The 21,439-nt window shown below is 43.7% G+C and overlaps 1 protein-coding gene across 4 annotated transcripts in view; it reads right to left on the bottom strand.

Annotated features, from left to right (window-relative positions):
- Positions 1-21,439, bottom strand: part of unc5b (unc-5 netrin receptor B) — a 52,999-nt gene that overhangs the window by 19,770 nt on the left and 11,790 nt on the right. The gene's annotated exons all lie outside the window — the stretch shown is intronic.

Here is a 21,439-nt window from a genome sequence, read left to right as displayed (position 1 = left end):
TATTGCAGAAGACAGATTTGTGTATATGGACTGATAATGCGTGACAAAATGCGTGCTATACAGATAAATAGGAAAAGTTGTGACAGTAGTCAAAATAAATAAAATGGCCTGGACAGCTTCAAGAATATTACAATAATGTATAAAAATAAACCGTGCTGCAACTCATATATGTATTACATGAACTCTACCCTTGTGTGCACGAGTGTGTAGGTGCACAGGTGGACTGGAAAAGACCGTGTGACAGCACGGCAGGGATATAAGGGTCTGCTTTGAACATGAAAAGTTAGCACAAAAGTAGCACATACATAAAAAGTGTAGGCATACTTTGAAAGCTGCAATAGGTCAGCTGCTCCAAATGTTCTCTCGTTTTGTTGAACAGCTACACACAGGTGACTAATGAAAGGCAAAACAAATAAAAACTGTTGGGACACTGAACAGCTTCGGTGCATTTTGGCATTTGGGCTACAAGTGCCTCAAACATTTTCCCAAAATATAGTCGCTCATTTGGTATTTTGTTGATGATTCACGTCAGCTTATCTCTCACCAAAACATTCAAAGACCCCTTTAGATGAGAGCCCCTGGGAGGTCAGACACACTGCAATTTAAGCACCACCAGCAAGTAGAAAAACTCTGCAAACGCTCAAAAACCAGAATGGCGGTGATTTGGGGAAGACAATAATGTGACAATAAAAGCTGCAAAAGTGACAGAAACTGAGACTTTTGTAAGGATGAAAAAGCTGCAGGGAATGTGTGTTCTCATCACATGATAATAATCACAATGGTAAATGGACTGGGTCTTATATAGTGCTTCTTCAGAGTTTTTTTGATTAAATGTTTTACTTCCATTGTCTGTTTTGCATTCATTTAAAGTGTTTTACTATTTGCTTGTGTTTTCTTAAGTTGCAGTGTGTTTGACCTCTCAGGGCCTCTGTAGCACTGTCATTTTGGAACAGACCACTACCATCAGTCTAAAAATGACTAGTCATAGCCTAAAGATGACAATTTATACTCATTTGCAGGGACCCTTCTCTATAAGGGGATAATTTGACCTGAATTGAAGCAGGAAAATGGCCCTCATGGCATAACAGCCATTGGATCCCCTCATTGTAGAGATGAGGAGTCCAGGTTTTCCTTTAATTTTGCCCCACTCTATCATACTGGTCCCATCCCTTGCATTTCTGAGGAATACAGGTTCTTATAAATTTTTAATATGTCTGACTTTACAGCAGAAAACTTGTTTTTACCTGGTTGTAAAAATGATGTGGAGTCAATGAGCATTAACGTGAAGAAGATTTACATTTTCTCCAGTCAGGATAATCCAAAAGCTAAAGGCATATCGAACTCGGTGCGCTGTCTTCACTTCACATGTATGCCTACAGATGAATTCACATATGTGGGAGCCGCTCACTGGAAACTGTGCTTTTCCTACACTACAGCCTTACAGCCTTGCAGTTCTCAAATCTCATCCTCTATATTCAGAATGGCTAAAACAAAAGAGAGAGAGAGAGAGAGAGATGCGTGAGCAAATTCAGCTGCTTTTAAACTACGAGATTTAAACAAGGCAGATTTGCAGTGTTCAGTTTTCAAAATGTATCAAGCCTCAACCTGATCAGGTATTCTACAACCAGGGAACAAGAGAAAGTACTTAGAAAGATACCATCTCCTATTTTAGGAAAGTGAGCACTTGCCCACTCTCATCCCACTGTTCCCCTTGACAGATTCTGTCTGAGACATTAGGGAAAGCAAAGCAGAGCGCAGAGCTCGCAGAGGAAGCAGGAGAGAAAAATTGTAGCAGGATTGAAACCAAGGCCAACGAGGATTTATGGTATTCAGGAGGCTGTACCATCTTCAAGTAAAGTCACATCTATATGACTATAAAAGGTCTAGCTGAGGTAAAAGTAGAATTACCAACAACTGAGGGCTAGCCAGAGACAAGAAATCCATCAGCTGCTCAAGGCATTACAGCGATCCAGGATAGATCGCTGTTTTGGAGCGTCTTGTTTTTGACTCTTTTCTCTCTCTCACGCAAACACTTCATTGTTCCAGTCACTGCAATCACCTGCAATCACAATACTTTTTTTCTGTTTCACTGAGCATTAATGCATCGTAAACGATCCAGCTAGCCACCAGTGCAATATTTGTGTCAGTGATGGACACCTTAAAACTAAATTTTACTTTAGTTCAACGAGAGTGGCTTCATCATACTAGACTTTTTTTTTTCTAAATGCCAAGGGCGATCCTCAAGGAGTTTCCGAGGAATACAGCGAAACAAATAGAAACACAGGAACAAACACCCACTTGTTCCTTAGAGCAGGTGTTCGCACTTTTACGTCACTTATATACGCTCAATTAATCATGCACAATGCTGAGGATACCAGCAGGTAAACACAAACAATTATGAATAATGGAAGTTAACACATCAGAACGTGATGCTTAACCATGAACATGAATCGCATTCATTGGCATGCCTCTCTCCCTCTCTCGGTTCCTCTCTCCCTGCTAAGCTGTCGCCTCCAGTCCCTCAAACTTTGTATTCTCTGTCAATAACCAATTGTGTCGCCCCTCCCCGCCCCACTCCCCCGCTCTTTTCCCTTTGTCCGGCATTGATCGCTCTGTGTTCAAACATCGGCTGAAAACACAGCCTGTCACTCTTCAGGCGCGATGAGAGGGGGCACGGAGAGAGAAGGAGGAAAGGCAGAAAAAGAACGGTTGCAGAAAGACAAACAAAAGAGAGGCGGCGGTTCAGCCGGAGACAGAATGGAAGGAGAGCACTGCGTATTTGGATAAACCTCCCTCTCTGTGCCGTGTCTGTGTGTGTGCGCGCGTGTGCGCTCTGAGGCCTGCAGAGAGGCACAGTTTAATTAAAACACTTTTAGATGACAGAGGAAGGAGACGGACAGACAGACACCCTTTTTCTCCCCTGCATCTCTGTCTGGGATAATGGAGCTAGGGGTTTAAAGTAGAACCTGTGTTTTTGGGCCACCATACAAACATCCATCAGAGCTCAGCAGCTGGCAATTTGTGCGGAATGGAGGAGCCTTAAAGACAAGAACTCCTCACCGTGCAGCACAGCAAGTCTTTTATTACTCTAATGACAGACAGCAGACAGCTAGACAGCAAACACAGGCTTCTGGGTATTCCTTTCTAGAGCACACAATTGTGTGAACACATAGGCACAAGTAGACCCAGACACTAGATGACAACCTATAGTTATACAGAGCATTCTCAACCACTCTTATTCATGCATGCTGAACTCATCTGCAAATGAAGGAGTCCCCTCCTTCATGTTTGACTGTGTGGTGAAGTGCAGAGCTTCAGTTCGCCGTAACGGAGAGTTGAAGTGACAGTGGTCACTTCAAGGCAGGACTGCGTGGGAGAAAGACAGAGGGCGTCTGGACAGGGGTGACAGGATGGGAAGACAAGAGAGCTGGCCAAAGACAGGTCAAGAGACACTCAAAGCCAAGTGGTGAGCAGAGAGACAATAAGGCACGCGCGCACACACACACACACACACACAAATTCACACACACTGGACAGCTATAATAACTGGCAAGGGAAATGAATCACAGCAATGTCTGTCTTTGTCTAAGCCTGTGAAACTCTCTGTTGTTCTCTCTGCCCTCTCTTTTCTTTTGCTCCTCATTCTCTCTCTCTCTCTCTCTCTCTCTCTCTCTCACACACACACACACACACACACACACACACACATGAATGACTGTAATTTTCTTAGCCCCAGCGCCTCTAGCCAGAGTGGAGTCTAAAGCATCTGTACTTTATCATTACCTTTACAGAGTTAGTCATTACTGTCCCCTTCAGTGCCCTCACTATCCCAACACTGCACTCAGAAGTAGGGGAAAAGCAAGCATGAGAGAATAAAGCACAGGAGGAAGAGTACTTTGAAGAGGTCGAGCGACAGAGAAATACTACAAAAGAGACGGGGTTAAGTTGTGTTTGGCAAGATCATGAAGTTTTTATTTTTTTTATAGAAAAAAAATATGAGTTATATCAGAAACAATCGGCGGTGCAGCATCCCATTGCCTCGTATATGACGTGGCAATGCTTTCCTTCTTGCCCTCCCCTGACTCCAGTCTTCCTTCCCTCTTGCCTCCTGGATTCAAAGCACTTTGCTCTGTCCATTCAACTTCAAATGACATCTTACTTTAATGAAAAATACACATGCAAAGAAAACATGGGCCCAACTACGAAGCACAACCAACCCCAGTGCTGGGTGCTGTACTGGATGCAGCAGCACACCAGCCAGTAATTTCATGCATGATATGAATTTTTCAAATGCTGCTAAACCGGTAAACAGACAAAAATACCCACTGTGGCTTTTCAGCGTGTTTGAATGTGTTTTATTATTGGCCACCAGGCAACATATGGAGAAGGAACCTGTAAGAAATGGGCCCCTTGTTACTCATTCTCCTAAACATTTGATGCAAAATATTAATATAAGACACGATTTATTCGTTCTGACGCTAAATCTCTTCAGCGAGGCAAACATTATGGTGCTGGCCAGATAGGACCAAAAGCAACTTGGACAGGAGCTGCGTATGGTGTTTAAAATTTTATCAGTTTTAAATAATCTGACTCGTTTTGCTGTCACTTCTGGTCACTCTGCTTGGCTTTCATTGGAGGCGGAGATCAGACCCTACGCACACAATCTCAGGGAAACAGGTGAGGCAAAGATACTCAAGGCTAACAGGTGTTTTTTCTCCCAGCCACGGCTTCATTTGTGGCACAGAGTTTGGAAGAATATGTCTCAAGGCAGCACTTCACAGCTCTGCTGTGGAAACATTAACACTAACGAGCCAGATGTTGGCTTTGATTACAAACAGTGGGAACAAGAAGTGGCATTACATCTAACCGAAAAGCACAACAGGCAGCCTGTTAAGGACCGACTTCATAGCCCCGTACAAAATATTACAGGTTTTGTTAACAGAGCCTAAGAGTAGGGGTCGCTGTGGCCCAGGAGGCAGAGCTGATCAACTGCTCGTTGAAAGGTCAGCGGTTTGATCCACAGTACACGCTGAAGTGTCCTGAGGCAGGATATAAATTGCCGCCAATGCATCCGACTCAACGTGTGTGATAGGTAAAAGCACTCGAAGGCACAGGATAAAGTGCAGTGCGAACGTGTGTGTGCGTGTGAATGGCTGATTGTGGCTTTGAGTGCTCAGTAAGAGTAGGGAAGTACTCCATAAGTACTATTCCTGTTTATTGTTTTGGTGTTGTTGTCTTGTTTTATTTCCTTTTTATGACAACATAGTTTTTTATTATCTATATACTACTGTAAGAGGAACCAGCCACTGCAAAATGACATATGTAAAAATATGAAAGTGGCAGAATGTTAAAACATATTACATATTATCACTGTCTGGTTCTACTCAGCCCACTGAGGTCAAACAGCTGTGAGGACAGATGGTCAAATGTGACAACACTGCTTATGACTAAGAAAACAAGACCAATTAATACAGTGATCAACAGCCATTATGCAACATTGACGTTATACATCATCCTCACCCTATCCACCTCATTATCATCATTCTTGAGAGGAAGCCCCGGGGTGCAAGTTGCACACACTACACAGAGGCAGGTTGAAAGAGACAGAGATTGATGGAGGAAGACAGTCTCTCCTTGCCTTCCTTAAAGGACAATTACATTGAGTGATTGATATTCAGCCTGACCTCATCCTCATCAGCTTGAAAAAAATCGTACAAGAGGAGAGAAAAGAAACCAGGGAGGAGGTAAAAAAGATAAAGTGAAGAGATGTGAAGACTGGAAAGAAGCATGTGTGGAGACTTAGAAGGATCTGATGGAGAATCACTGCACGTGTGAGTGGGGCAGTCACAGTGTGTGTGTATTTTGGCGTCAAGCAGGGCACAAGGCGACATGAGTACAGGTTGGAGCGACACAGCATCGCTTCTCACATCAACAAAGGCAGACGGAGTGTGAGGAGTCATGCGGTTCACCCATCTGACCGAACACGCACACACTCGCAGAAACGCTTACAACATAAGCAGCCCCTTTGAGCGCAGACAGGGGGCAAAATTGGTCATCTTTTAATAGGAAATGTCATTAATTCACCAGTGACTAACAGTGCCATTATTTTCATTTCATCACGATTGCTGTGAGTCGTCAGGAGGCAGGAAGCAGAATTTGATTTCCTGCTAAGAGCACCACAGCTCCAACTCTGTGTGCTCTCTCATCAAGTCTTCCAAATGTTGGCCTTGAAAGCTCTTGTTTGGGTATTTTGATACTGCCACCGAGATGTGAACCTGCAGCGGCTTCACATGTCTCTGCAGCCCGCTTCTTTGTACTCACCATGGTGACTCTCTAACTAACAGACTTCCTCTCTCGCACCAGCAGGCACACGAACTCCCCTTCATGTGCTTCATGATTACTAGCGGCGACAGCGCGGCTGGTATGGCTTTCACCTTGCGAGCATTCGTGAGTGTTTGTCATCCCGGCAAAATACGGTCATAGCAATACTATAGCAGAAAATTTAGATAGATAGATAGATGAAACTTTATTAATCCCTCGGGTGGGTTCCTCTGGGAAATTCAGTTTCCAGTAGCAAAGCACCAAAAGAAGTTGCATGTTACATATGTGTTACATATGTATATGTGTTTTAAAGCACTACGGGAGGTGTTTGTAGGTTATGCGATTTTGTGAACACAATAGTGCCTCAGCCATGCAAGAGAGAGTAATTTCTTGCAATTTGCATACTGAAATACTCTAAAGTTGGTAAAAAAAAAAGAAAAGAAAAGAAAAAGAAACCAGTTACATATTGTAATTTGTGTAATTAGCTTCAATCTTTTTAAAGAATCTCTACAGTCTGCTCTGTTAAAAGTGGAACTGCCACCTTTCTTTTGTTAAACAATTAGCTAGTAGAGACTGAAAATACTAGTTTTTGTCAAATATTGACCAATTAAAAGCTTTTTAAAGAACACAAAACACATAAATGTGCTTATATATTTTCCTACTCACTAAACCTTACTTCGGGGAGCCTATCCCAGCTGACATGGGGCTATCTAACAGAGAGACAGACAACCATTCGCACGCACATTCATTCCTACGACTGTGCTAACTGCATATCTTTAGACTTGCGAGGAAGAGTACCCAGAGTGCACCCACGTAAACACAGGGAGCACATACAAACTCACACAGAAATGCCCCGACCCGATGATGGAATTTCCTCTGACCTTCTTGCAAGGTCTTTGGGAAAAAGCAGGGCTAACCACTGTGCTGCCCCCTGAGTAAAGAACCTCAGCCACAAAATATATCTAAAAGCTGAAGAGACGACCGCATTTGATAGCCTAGAAGCCAAATTCACAGAAAGACCTGCAGCTAACTTTAGCACATCTGTTGCCAGCGAATAAGAAGTTGAATTCAAGGATGATGATTGCGAAACCTTCCATTAGATGTTGAGAGCTTCTTCTTGAGGTAATTAGGCAGCTGGGTAAGTTGTTGTCACAGAAACAGGGCTTTTTCACAGTGTTGGTTGACATTTTAACTTTTTATCAGCTATTTACAATACACAATAAATGTTGCATTAGGCAAACACAGTAATAGTGATATTAGTGTCACGGACATTGTCAAACAGTGACCACAGCAGCTGATGTGTTGTGCAGAAGTTGTAAACCTGAAAAGCATGGGCTCATTTTGTAAAAGAAGTTTTTGAATTGTGCTATACACCTCTGAATAGGTCCATATATGCCATAGTTTGCTGCTCCATTGTTCCAACATGAATGATAAGGCAAATTTCAGCTGTAATTTTTCACATATTAGCTATGCTAGCTGCTATATTTGTAAGTTACTTCACAGGACTTTGGTGTGAGAGAACTTGCCCAACATTAAAACCTCTTTTAGATTGCTTTCAAATATAAAGATGTGTTTAGTTTTGTATAAAAGTTGTGACAGCAGTTTTACGAATCTGACAATGAACCACGAGGAACATTAATGTAAAAGTAACTTATGAGTAAAATGACAGAAATCTGTTTCTGTCAGACCCATGATGCCGGCATTTTCTGAGAATGGCACTGAAGACTATATGACAACACACACATTGTTAATGCTTTGCCACCCTTTCTGTATATTTGTCATATATTTGTGAGATGCAACTTGTTGGAAGTTCATCATAGCAGTGGAAATGTCACACCTTTGATTGCTTCCAACATGCTAATGAGGACACCTGCAGAGCGGCTATTTCTGTGGGGTGTGAAGCCGATCGTTTCATCAAGATACGAGTGCATGAGTTTAATTAACTGTGCAGGGTTTGTGCGCGAGCGGGCAAGAAAGATAGAATCTGTGCGAGGCAGTAAGCAGAAAAGAAAAGGTGTGTTTGGGAGAGAGAGAGAGAGAGAGACAGTGAGGTGACAGGAGGCAAGAAAAGCAGATTGGCAGAGGAGGAAGGCCGAGCAGGTGATGGAGATGCACAGTGACAGAAATCCTTCGCTTGTCCATCCAGTATGTCCCGGTGGCAGCAGGAGAGAGCGAGGAAGCCTGAGGACATAGTAACACATATGCATGCAGACACACACAGACACACACACGTGCAACACAACAAAGACCTCATTTACCGATCTGATTGTATACAGAATGTTATCCTACACTCTTATCTGCAAGGTGTGTTGCCCTACAACCATCTAATTGTAAATGAAGCGTGACCTGCCCCCCCTTTTTTTTTCTCAAAGGACTCGCCTCCTGTGTCATTTCTTCCCACAAACATATCCTGTCACAATAATACTTAACCAGTCCTCTTGGAGGCGATGCTGGTGGGGGGAAATGCACAGAAACACACGTAAACATGTTATCTAACTACATGGTTACAAACGGTAAATAAGGCAGTAAATGAAAGAGGGACAGACAGTGGTGGTTTTTGCTGATAACTGGGTGAATACTGGAGAATTACGTGGTTGTTTCACATGGACCCACACTATATTCAAAGCGTGTGTGTAAAAGAGCGACATGGTGGGTGTGTTTGCAGCAATCTATAGAATATATTTACTCACCGTGCATGTAACCGTCAGTGCCCCCCCCATCCATAAGCGAGCTTCTGCGACTGTGTTTTTGGATGTGTGGGTGAGTGTGACTGTGAGAGTGGGAGCGCTAAGAGGATTTGGGCTTGTGTTGTAGCTGTGAGCCCACTGCTGCTACTGGTGCATTTGAATAGACGCGGGGACTGGGGGGGGGGATACATCATGGCTGAAAGTGTGCTCTGTCACAGCTAGGGGGCGCCACCCCCCACTGAGCTCATTAATCATGGCCCATCAAAAAGTGGCTCTGTGCTGTTTGTGTATGCCCTGACGACCACCTACTGCATGGGAACACAGGCGTACACAAACAGTGCTATCAATCACTTTTGCAGATGTAGACAGGGGGTTAGAGAGGCCTGAGACAAATATTGTCGTCCTCTCAAAATTACAGACCAGCATCACAACTGTTACTTGGAGGTCAAGCTCACGCGAATGAGAACGCGACTCTTGCCCTTCCTACTGCACGTGTAGATCCAAGTGCACGAGCTGAGTGCAAGGCGCCATTGCTGGCCTACTCTCCCACTGCACAGCTGCTTGATGAGAATTGCGCAAATCTACCTGGAGTGGCTGGTTGCCATGGTGGGTATTCACATGGAGTCCTCTCCTCTAGAGGCCTGCAGTCTACACGGCTATCAACTCTGCAGCTACACACGCTCACACATTGCCCACAGCCTGTCTCCTCGTTTCCTCCATTTGGAAGTTTTCCCTAAAAATCTGTCCGTTTCTGTCGCTGATTGTCTCACGGTGTCTCTGTGTATGCGTGTGTGTGCAAGCATGTATAGTGAATAGGTAAGCAGTTGAGTGGGATGAGTGTTTGGAAGCCGGAGCCGTTTAAATGGCCGTAATTACATGAGAAGATGAGCTGCATTCCTTCCTGAGGGCAGACTGATTACAGGCCTCTCCTCTCTGGGCCCCTGTAATTACCCACCCTATCCTGCCTACCCTCCCCAACCGGCGCTTCACCCTCCATCCCGCTGTACTTGCATTGGTTTCTCTCTGCTTTGGCTGGTCTGTGCCCCCACCTCACCCTCCTCTCCTGTCCTCTAATCCACCTCTCTCCCAACTTCTGCAACAGTCTACCTCCCCCTTCGCTCACCGGGTCATTCTTCTGTCCTCACTCATAACTCCTTGAACTGATTACTCCTTACACACACACACACACTTAGAGCTTAGAGACCACTCACAGGACAAACAGCGGAGGTGGCATCATGAATGTAGTGCATACAGCCTTCAATTTCTTTCCTAAAGATCTCTTTGACATTAAATCCCATGTGTTATGAAGCCCTGGACTATGCATGTAAGCATGAAACTTTGCATCAGAATGCATAAAGGCTACTTTTTGATGAAAGTAACTACTACATGTATAGCAGGCGCACTTCTATTTGTGTGTAAATGTGTGTAGGGAGGAGGGTTGCTTTTAAATTCCAGTCAATACCAGTGGCCACTCCTTTAGAACAGACAGTTTCTGCCTTAAAGGCAAAACTCTGCTCTCTCACCCCACTTTTGTTTCTCTCACAAACACACACACACACACACACACAGGTGGAGATAAGCACCTGACCTCATGCATACACAAACCTCACCAAAACCAGTAAATCCACCCCACTCAGAGATTACGGCAAGACTGGAGACACACACACAGTCAAATTACACGTCCTTCACCAGAACACCCTTAATTGGTGCACAGAGCTGCATTCTGGGTCCTCGCTGCTCTTTCATTTGGCCTCAAGTAAATGATCAGAATGGCCATCTTTTACAATTTGTGCACTTTAAAATTTGTGCTCTGTTTGAAAAATTTAAATTCAGCTCATGTTTCTGATTTTGTCTTAGGGTCCTGCCACGTTACCATGCGCTACGTCAAGAAGTGGGACCTGCGATCGTGAGACGAGTCGGCAAATTACGTCAAAACATATGCGGTTCTTTTATTATTTGATATGACAACTCAACTCCCCGGAGAGGGAGAAAGACGGACGGATCAAACTTCCTGTACAAATCACACCAGACACTCCGAGCAGGTGATAATGAAGGGAGAGGAGAGTGTTAGGGGGCTTATCGAGTTGTGGGAAGAGAGTGAGAGTAAACTAAAACATCACAGGGGAAAGATGGATGGATTAAAAATGAAAAGTCCCTATCTCTTGGAGCATTATGAAGACACGGAGCAGAAAGAAGGGTGACAGAAATAGAGCCAGTGAGGGAGAGAACTTAGGAAAAGGACGAGAAAATGGGAGAGATGGATGGTAAGCACAGGTAACCTCGCTAATGTAAGGCAATGATGGAGGGAAAGGGCGAGGAGGAGGAGGGGAGAAAGAGGGAGATTAATGGCAGGCTGTAAATGGGTAGCCAAGCATCAGGGAAAGGAAGGAAGGAAGGAAGGAAGGAAGGAAGGAAGGAAGGAAGGAAGGAAGGAAGGAAGGAAGGAAGGAAGGAAGGAGGGAGAATATGTGGATGGAAAGAGCGAGGTAGAAAATGATGGAGAGAGATACAGAAACACTCCCTGGGTGCAGATCAAGAGCAACTCTTGATTGGTGTGAGTGTGTGTGCAAGGGTGTGTACATGCACTGAGCATTGGCTATGGTTGCCACGACTGCCAGCGCTATTAGAGAAGCCTGCTGTTGTAATGTGTTGTGACAGGGGCTGATTCTTGTGACTAACTGCTTTGGCAGGAGAGCTCCTCTGTCATGCTAATGAACAGATGAGGAGATGAGCCGGATTGACAGCAAATCAACGGGTCACGCCGATGACCCTTCACGGCCTGAAAAAATAGGTTTTTAGATGGTCTATATGAAGACACAAGAAGATGCCGATATCCTCAGCGTGTACAGCGCCCGACAGACATCTTTGCGCGCAAATAACTACTTGCAAAGGGAGTGTGACAGAGGTGGCGACACATGGACAAACAAAAACCAAAAACCCAACAGCAGCACCTAAAAAGTAGAAGCCTGATTATACTCCACACAAACACCGGCAGGGTTGGCGTCACTCTGTTCCTTCATTGCGTCCCCTTGCATCAGAGAAATCCCTAGATGCGCAGTGCACAACAAGCAGCATGCTGTAGGATCGCCTGTGTGTAAGCTCGTGAGAGGCAGCTTTGTAAAGTTGCCAATGAAATTCTGAAAAGTAGCATTCAATGTATATTCGAGGTGACGAAAATAGGCCTCCGCTCCCAAAACGCACACAGAAAACGAACTTAGGGATCAAATTGCTGTTTAAATGAAGAGCTTGGATAACATGATTGAAAAACAAGCTTGGCTTAGACTAGATGTTAAAGTGAAAAACACAGATTACACGGGGAGACCAGGAAGTAGGTGAGGCGTAGTAAGGAGTGGGGCACTAATAGGCAGAAAATCAGTGCTGGAGAATACAGATGATGAGAGGTGATGCGGTGATAGCAGAAGAGGACAGATGGAGAGGCAGGAGTTAACAGATGAGATTCAATCTCCTCACTCTGCAGAATGTCAGGGTCTTGCAAGCAAAAGTAGTCTAGCGCGTGAAGCTAATGGTTGTTTTATCCTTTTGATCTTTTCCCTTCATTCCCTTTATGCCCCGCTTCATCATTCTCTCAAGATACATTTCCCTGCCCGCCTTAACTCTGACCCAGTCCCTCAAATCAGGCCAGACGACAAAAAAACTAGAGGAACTATTTTCTTTGCTCAACTAAAGGTATATTTCCTCTGCATATTTGTTAACTTAAAAAAAAGAAACAGACACACATGTCCATTTTGTATTTCTACTATAGTTATTGTGCTACTTTTAGTTTTTTTTTCTTTAAACCCAACAAGCAAGCAAGAAAAATTGTAAGCCCAGAGGAAGCCAGACTTCACAAGGAAATGTGCAGGTCAAGATAGGAAGGGAAAAACACACCATACCATTTGACTGCCGGGCAATCTCAGCGCAGTGCAGCACCAGCACACATAAAAGTAAGAACTAAAGCAGAAGCATCTCACAGACTATCACTTTTGGCCAGGCCAACTTTTCTATATCTGGCAATCTCTGCTGCTAACAGATTGTGAAACAGTGAGAACTGATAACTCTGCATCGCAGCGAAGGGAAAACGGAACATTGGTGCATCCTGGGCAGCCTGTGCGCACGCGTCTCTGCTCTCCTCCACGAATCTAAATCTTGTTATGTTTCAGGTCAAAATATTGGTTCTTTCCCAAGTGTGATGAGTCAGCATTCGCACATCAATCATTCATGAGGCTGTGGTTGCTGCCTGATGTCAAAGTTTTTTTGTCTCTGCTCTTCTTTGCAGCTGCACACGCGTCCTTGACCCAAAGACTGGGTGGGGACTGGGATGGAGCGAAAAAGAGGGCATCGCGCAGCCTCGAGCCAGGACCTGTACTGTATGACTGGACTGGCAGGGATGGCGGTGATAGAGAGCAGCGATGGGGAGAGGATGACAAAAATCCCTTTGGCATAGACAAATAAAGTAGGCGGCTGTGAATGAGAGAGAAAACTTGCTTGTGCATGTGATGAAAAGCTGAAATAGGGAAAGACGGGCGGATTGAAGAAGAGGCAGAGTGTCACCCGCCAGACGCCCAGGGCCAGCGCAGACTGATGGTGACACTGAGTGGCCAGAGTGTGTGACACTGTGACAATAATGACGAGAGACTCAGGCCCGATTTGCGCGGCTTCTCCTTCTTCTGTCCGTCCCTCCTCCTTCTGTTGCCCCCCTGCAGCGGCCAAGTGCTTTGATCCACACCCTGACTGTGTGTCCTACTCCTGGCCTGGGTCAAACCAAGCGGGCAAGCAAAGTCGCATAATCCCACAAACCCCGACTCACGTGGAAGTCAAAAAGTCAGCAAAAAGCTTTTTTCTGACTTTTTCTTGAAGTTCAGAAAAGAAAAACTAAATTGACTGTGATAATGAGCTGTGTACAGTGCGTTCTCAATTTACAACACTTTACAATACTTGCTATGTCTCAAATTAGATACTTTGACTATTCATTATTTTTAGTGCATGAGTGAATAAGTGTGGCTGTATGAAGTACACCTTGATGGTGTACTTATAACAGTCTCTCACTCTTTTCTTTTTGCTAGTTTTGTTTATAAAAAGAGATCAGCAAGAAAAAGGTGCTGCAGATTCACTTTTTTTAGTCATTAGTGTTAAATTTCTCATAGTTTGGTGAGCAACTCGCTAAAGAAATCAATATGTATTTGTATCTTAATTTGCCATCTTGACTGTGTAATACTTTAGTATTACATGTACTCACAGGCTTCACAAGTTGCTCTTTAGAACTAAATGCCAATAAGTACCTACAGTGATAAATTTAACACATTGATTTTTTAATGTAGGCAATAATATCTATTTCATACCTTCAGTTTTTCAGCATTAGAACAGATCTTTTCGATAGTTGTTGAAACATCTCTCTCAAAGTGAAAAAGGGCTCTAGGTGTGCCACCGGGAGTCATATGTAAGTGGAGTATTTCATGATAATTGATTTAATGAATCCTTTGTTGTTGCACAGAGGAAACATTCATAGATGATCCAACCTCTGTGCAGTATGCAATTTTCAAAAAACAATCCAATATTTAGGTGTGGAGCAAAGAAGGGGAGTAACCTGAAACACTAGTACTGCTGTCCCCTGAAAATGACTGGGACAGTGATGGTCTAAAGTTTTAAGAATATGCTTTAGTACCTGAACATACAAGAGAAGTGTGGGAGGCTAATATAAAACAGCAGGGCTTACCTCACTCTCTCAAGGCCCATAACCTCCCATTGCTGAAATGGAGCTGCTCAGCAGTCAACAAATCAGATTGTGTTTTATTGAGCAGCTTTCAGGTGTGAACATGTATAGATTTGGGGAGGATACTGAAAATGGACCGCTCTAAGATGATGTTCTTGAGATGTTTGTCTGTTTGTCCAGCTGTTCCAATTTTGTCTTTGTTTTTTTAAATTTCAAACTCAAATTCGGCTCAAAGTTAAAGGCAATGACACGATTAAAGTATAATATTACACATGCCTGTTCCTAGTCCCCTTACCCTGGGTCCGTGCCAGTGGACAGGGGACATGTTGTCATAGTTCTAGTGAACAGCAGGGCATTAACTCTCTGTCCCAGATCCTAATGCCCCTGGCCTACTGAAACTCTCACAATCCCAAGGCCGCGCAGAGTCACGACTCTTCCTCTACAACTGACTCCCAGCAGCATTGTTTTGTTTGCACTGTGCATTTTTCTGACCTGTGCACTTGTGTATGTTTTCAGTGTGGTCCTCGGTGCGTGCGGTCCAGCTAGTCACTTAGTGCTCTCTCTTCCCCCTCTCGCGCGCTCTCTGTGTCTCTCTTGGTTTCACCCAGACGAAGCCAAGGCAGCAGTGCTGGTTAAGAGGTTTGTGTATCCCATTAGGATGATGAAGAGGCCTTTCATCAGTACACTCCCTCCGGCCAGGCGTTGACAGGAGCTTTACCTCGACAAGCCTCTCAAACACACAGCTCGACATGAGACAGCACCCAGCGAAGAGGTCCGCAGGCAGTACACAGACTCACTGACAAACACTCACTGCTGCTGACAAATACAAATATGCACTTACGCACAAAGACTCTGGGCAGAAAACAAAACGGATAAGACTGGAACATTTTGTTGCTAACTTTTCGCTTTCAATCGTATATCCATTTCTAGCTAATACAGTTTCATGTGAGTGGAGGGGAGAACACGAGGAGATCAGAGAGGTAGAAAAGTCTCTACGAATTCTGACTTGGTGCGCCGATCTATTTTTAATCACTGCCGCACAAGGACTAATAGCGTAACGGCCGAGCAGAGCTCCGTCCAGATGGGCAAAGTAATTTTTCAGGAGGTGAAGAGCAGGAGTAAAAAGACATATGAATGGATGAATACCAAGAAAAAATAAGAGAGGAACAGAAAAATGGAGAAAGACTGTTGAGAGGAAAAGAGGGAGTAAGAGACAGAGATTGATAAAGACAGAGGAGGGTGTGAGCAGGAAGGACAGACAAGCCACAGGAGCAAGATGACCTGGATTCATAGGGCCAGTATTGATTACTTAAGGATGAAAAGCCAAACAAAGACCCTGCTTATAGACTAGATAAATGAGCTCATGGAGAGAGAAGGTACAAAGACAAAACTAGGTGAAAGTACCAGAGAAAGGTATCTAACGCTTGTATCTTAATGAGGTGGAAGAAAACCGAGTAAGCCACTTCATGCATGACTATGACTCGCAATACCGACAGAGAAAAAGTATGACAGCTAGGGCAATTAGCTGAAACTGGTGTCACATAAAAACAGGTTAAACAGGATTGCATATCCAGCACACAGGGGGCTGTGTGAAATGTAGCTCTTTTTGGGGGGGGGGGGGGGGGGGGGGGGGGGGGGTTCATTCATGTACACAATAGCAAGTCTGGATCATTCTGAGATATCAGAGCTTAAAAAACATTGAGGCTACGCAAAGATATGCCATTAAAAACTTAAATAAATGTATCACAGATAGTAGAAATATCTGTGCATCCTTCAGCTCAACACATAACGACATCAGACACTTTCAGTTATGCTCCACTACATTTATATATTAGCAAATAAAGCTGTTTCTGCAGGAAAACCCATCTACACTGTCACGTAGCACGTTTACACAAAAATAGATTCAAACAATAGAAATGCTTCAGCTGATTTTTTTTCCTCCCCTTTTTTGTCGTTTGTAACAAGCCGAAAGCCATAAACTCAACACTTTTTAAATGGCCAGCGAAAGTTGCAGCATTAGCGCTGATTGTAATCACTTGATGAAGGCAGATCACTCTGCTTTCACTCTCACAGCTGATTTTATAGCACTTTTTTCTTGTGGGAAAACAGCAATCTGTTGCACCAGGAAACAGGTGTCAACCAGAACAGGTAAGTAAGCACTCGAGCTAAATACTCTGCCGAACTGAGAAGAATAAGATCATTATTTTTAAGTTTATCACTATGAGTAATTCCACGTGTCTTATAAGCAGCCGTGCGATCCTTTCTCTTTAAATCAGCACTGATTTTTGGCGGCTGGACGGACCGTTTGAGTTCTTGTATTCTCGAAGTATGCAGGGGTTAAAACATCATCAGTCCTAAACTTTCTCATTTCTGTGAGCCTTTGTAAGACTTCTTGCCCACAGAGCAAAAAAAGGGGAACAAAGTGTAGCTCTTGAATGACCACACTACATTGAAAACTGTAAGAATAGAACAGCTTAACCCTCATATGGTTGCGGTCAGATGGGTCATTTGTGAAGCACAATGGCAGTCTGCAAACATAAAGGTGTTTATATTTTTCCCACAATTTACAATCTTTTCAGCATGAATGACTTCAGAGGTTCTATTTTTCACAACAACAAAGAAACAGCTTATAGTGTGTGTGTGTGCTATTCATATAGAGCATGGGCTGAAGTGCAGGTGAGAGCATGAGCCCGCCTGAGCAGACTACAGAAATGCACTGTGAGCTATAGTTTATTTTGTCTGGTATTATGAATTGCATTATATGCGGCACAATAAGGCTCGGGCTGATAGTTAACAAGCTAGCATCAAACCAGAAACACACAAACAGCGAATGAGTGATGGGAATGAAATGAGACGCAGTGCGCGCAGCTGCTCTGCAAATGTGCGTGAAGCAGAAGTTAAGCCCGACACCATAGCTTTATTAACTCCGCAGCATTTGGCGGCTAGTTAATGAAATTCAATAATAATGGCGGTGTTTTGTCTTTTCTGTTATGCTTGTTCGCTCTGGCCCTGTCCTCGTAATGCGCCAACCCTGCAAATTATTGGTGCTAATCTGTAGGTCAAAGGTCACAGCTTCCCGCTAACTCTTTATGCCAGGCTGCACTGATCAATGTTCAACTGTTATTACAGTGGTGCTTCACTACGATGTCACACTACACTGAGAAAAACCTGTGTAACCTGCAAAGTCTCTCGACACACCTTCTCATGGCCCCTTGACCTCTCACCTTTTTGATGCATATGTGACAGGCAAATCTCAGGTTTCGGCACTCACGTTTTATCTGCATACGCATATAGAAAAGCAGCAGATCACAATCTCCATTTAATTACCCCAGCACAAAGCCTCGCTACTCTGTTTTCTCCCCATGAAATATTATAGCGCACAGCTAAACTACTCTAAAAGTACAAGCACATTAATATACATTACACAGTCTCCAATCATTTTAATGGCTGTGGAGACACTGAAAGCAATCAGCGGAGCAAATAAAAAAGGGAGGAAAGAGGGACAGAAAGACACAGGGAAGCAGCAAAGTGGATGGGATGTGTACTTAAGGAGTGTGAAGATGAAACAGAGAAAGTAAGCTGAGCAGAAGAGGCAATTTTGGACAGCGTGAGATTCATCATGCCGTCTTGTCTTAGACTTATCATGCTCTGAGGTGCTCCATATAACAAGGTGTGGAGATCAATAGCATCCATTTACTGAGGTGCAGCTCATCTAATCATCTAGTGCTCTGCTGCCCACAAAAGGAGCTGTGACACACACCTGGGCCTCTAGAGGAGAACGAGTAATGAAATGTACACTGCAGCCCAGTCTATCTTCAAAGTCCCCCACAGCTAGCACAAACATAGCCCCCATGCCACCACTGCCTCACTTCCTTCATCTTCTCCACCTTCACATATGAGCAATAAATTCCACCTTGCTCTCCTCTCCGCCCCTCCTCCCCATCCACCCCTTCACTTCGCTTTCTTATGCAGAGTCAAAGTTGCATGTTGTGTGGTCCATTAAGAGTCTGAGGGCTGTGAGACACAGACTCAAATACCCACAGCACTAAGCTTCTCTAAGCCACAGAGCGCCTCTGGGTAGCATCGCAATAAGTGCTGTAAGTCCTGATTCCCATGTGAAATTTTATAATTCATCTTAATTGAGAAATTCAAGCAGGAAAAAGACTGGTGGGGTGGTGGGCGGATGTAAAATGTGCAGGGTGTGTATTTGTGGAATTGGATGACACAGTGTGAACGATAAGACAAGGGGATTCCTATTGCTAGATCACACTATTTGTCTATTATTTATTTTGCAACGCTTATTTAAACCTTTTTTCCTTCCCTCTAATGGGCTTGGATGCAAAACAATCACACTGGATGCAAAATTGTTATACACAAAAGAAGCAGGCTTTATGTCATGATTCACTGTCAATTGGTTCATTTGCCACAACGACTAAATAAATTGACATAATTGTTGCAACTGAATGCAATATTTTAAGAGCAATGAAAATGAGATCCTCCGTGCTGCAAGCATAATGAAGCCTGTATTTTGATCATCTGTACTCACTGTGATTTTATGCATGCGCTGTCATTTATTCAAGGGTTCTCTGGTTAAGAGTACTGAGCTCAAAGAATGAGGTAAAAGGCAGATGGCGTTTAAACACTGTCTTAAAAATGGAGACTAAACATGGCATCGGAATATCAAATTGTTGAGCAACTTTCAGGCCAGTATGGCAGCACAAATACAGATGGAGCCGCAGCTTTGACTGAACGATCGCAGCCTTGCTTTAGGTAATTAGCAGAGAATTCAGGGTTTTTTTTGTTTGCTCTCTTTATGGCTGTGTTTCAGTGTGAATAACCTCAAGAGCTTGCTTTTCTAGCCCAGGATGAATGCAGAATGTAGGACTTCAGCACTGGCCACCACTGTGCATTGTGCCGACTCCAACAGTTATATTAAAGAGTGCATGTTTTAAGAAAATGCTCTTCTGTATCGTCTGTGTTTGCTTATATTTTTATCCAGAGCCTTCGCTATCTAGGGCAGTGGTCAGCAGTTTTAATCAATTTTACCAGCACAGGAGCACTACGGCAGTCAGGAAATCCCAGCAGGACTGTGGGGAATGGACATAGCAATAATAATAACACAAAATCTAATCTGAATTATGCTCTAAAGAGATTAGGTCAAAATAATCCCCAGAATAAACACAAGAGGGGAGGAGGGGAGGCTGCTTGTGATCAAATGCCGGGAGGGGAGCTGCATCGCCTGTGTGTGGATGGTTTTATTCCTGATGGTGGGATTTGTGTTTGGTTGTGTTTGATTTTGGGTGTGAGAGTGATGATGGTGTTTATTTTGGGAAACCAGAGTGTGTTTAAGGCTCAGGGAGTTGCTTTTTATTAAAGTACGATGAACTGCTTCCCATTGACTGCTCAAACACAGGCTGATTCCTTCAGCGTTGTGGATTGCTGACCCTTTTTCGGGCGAGATGACAAAAAGTGAGGAAGTGCATTTCAAGACTTTATTAAAATATATGACCATTGCCAGTCATTAAAATGAAAAAAGAAAAAAAAAGACAGAAAAAAGGAGCAGGGATTGACAGGGAATAATAACACGGGGCAAAAGAATTAGTGGGGCCACGTTTAAGCTCAAACAGCAGATATTATGCAGCTATAAGAGGATGCAGGTCTTCCAGGAAGCTTAGCTCAACTAAAAATTAAGGAACAGTTTGACATTTCTAGAAATGTGGTGGGTGCCTAACAACAATGATGAATTACCACTTCCGGCTAAGAAATTCCAGTTCCTGTATCTAAGCACCTGTAAAATCTTTCATTTGTAGTGAACAAACTTAATATAACTGTTGCTAACTGGTAACATTTAAAGGTTTCAGTAGGAGTATCTTAACTGTGGTCAGGTTTTGCTAAACTTCCTTTGATGCTCGTGCATAACTGCGTTTACAGCTCCGAACTATGGCTGAATTGCTCAGTTCGCAGCAGGTTGCTGTCGTGGCTCTTCCTGCACTGACTCTGTGTGGAGAGAGTTCAGAGATCAGAGCAGACAGGGCTGGGCCACGCCTCGAGGGCACTGACTGCCTTTCTGCTGAGCAGGCTATTGTCCGGCAGCTGCATGGCCACACCACTTCAGGCCTATTGAGCAGCTCTAGCTAGGTGCAGTCGAAGGTCCCCGGCCTATTGTCTGACGTCAGATCTGTTTGAGCTGCAGAAGAACGCTCACTTTATCTCCCAGTGAGTTCACAGAAAGAATTAACTCCCCGTGAATGGAGGCGGATTCACACAAGTTGAAAAAAAGACACGTTAAACACATTCAGGCCAACCTCAGCTCTCAAACAGTGACCTCAGTAGAACCACAGTATCACCTCTGTGTGGCTATTCAACACAACAATCAACATACTGAACAGAACACAGATTAGGCTCTAAAGAAAATGGGAAAAAAGCTCAAATTCAATATGACAAACACCTACTAGATTTAATACTTGGGCTATTTTCTATTTCCATCATTTCCTGTCAAATTAGCTGGTTTTATTTGTATTTGCTCCTATTGCAGGTATATTACAAAAAGCGATAAAAAACTAAAAAAAAACTCCCCAGCATAATGCAAAAATGGATAACAAGAGACTAGTTGCATTACAAGCAACTTAACGGTTTCCCAAAATACTGACAAAGTGTATGATCATGCAGGCAAAATGGCCATATCACACTCAGTAAAAAAAGCCATCTGGAGGCATCAGCA

The sequence above is a fragment of the Rhamphochromis sp. 'chilingali' genome (genome assembly GCF_963969265.1).
Source record: "Rhamphochromis sp. 'chilingali' genome assembly, chromosome: 20".
Classification (NCBI taxonomy): Eukaryota; Metazoa; Chordata; class Actinopteri; order Cichliformes; family Cichlidae; genus Rhamphochromis; species Rhamphochromis sp. 'chilingali'.
Note: the sequence above shows the minus strand (reverse complement) of the source record. Positions and strands in the feature narration are given on the sequence as shown.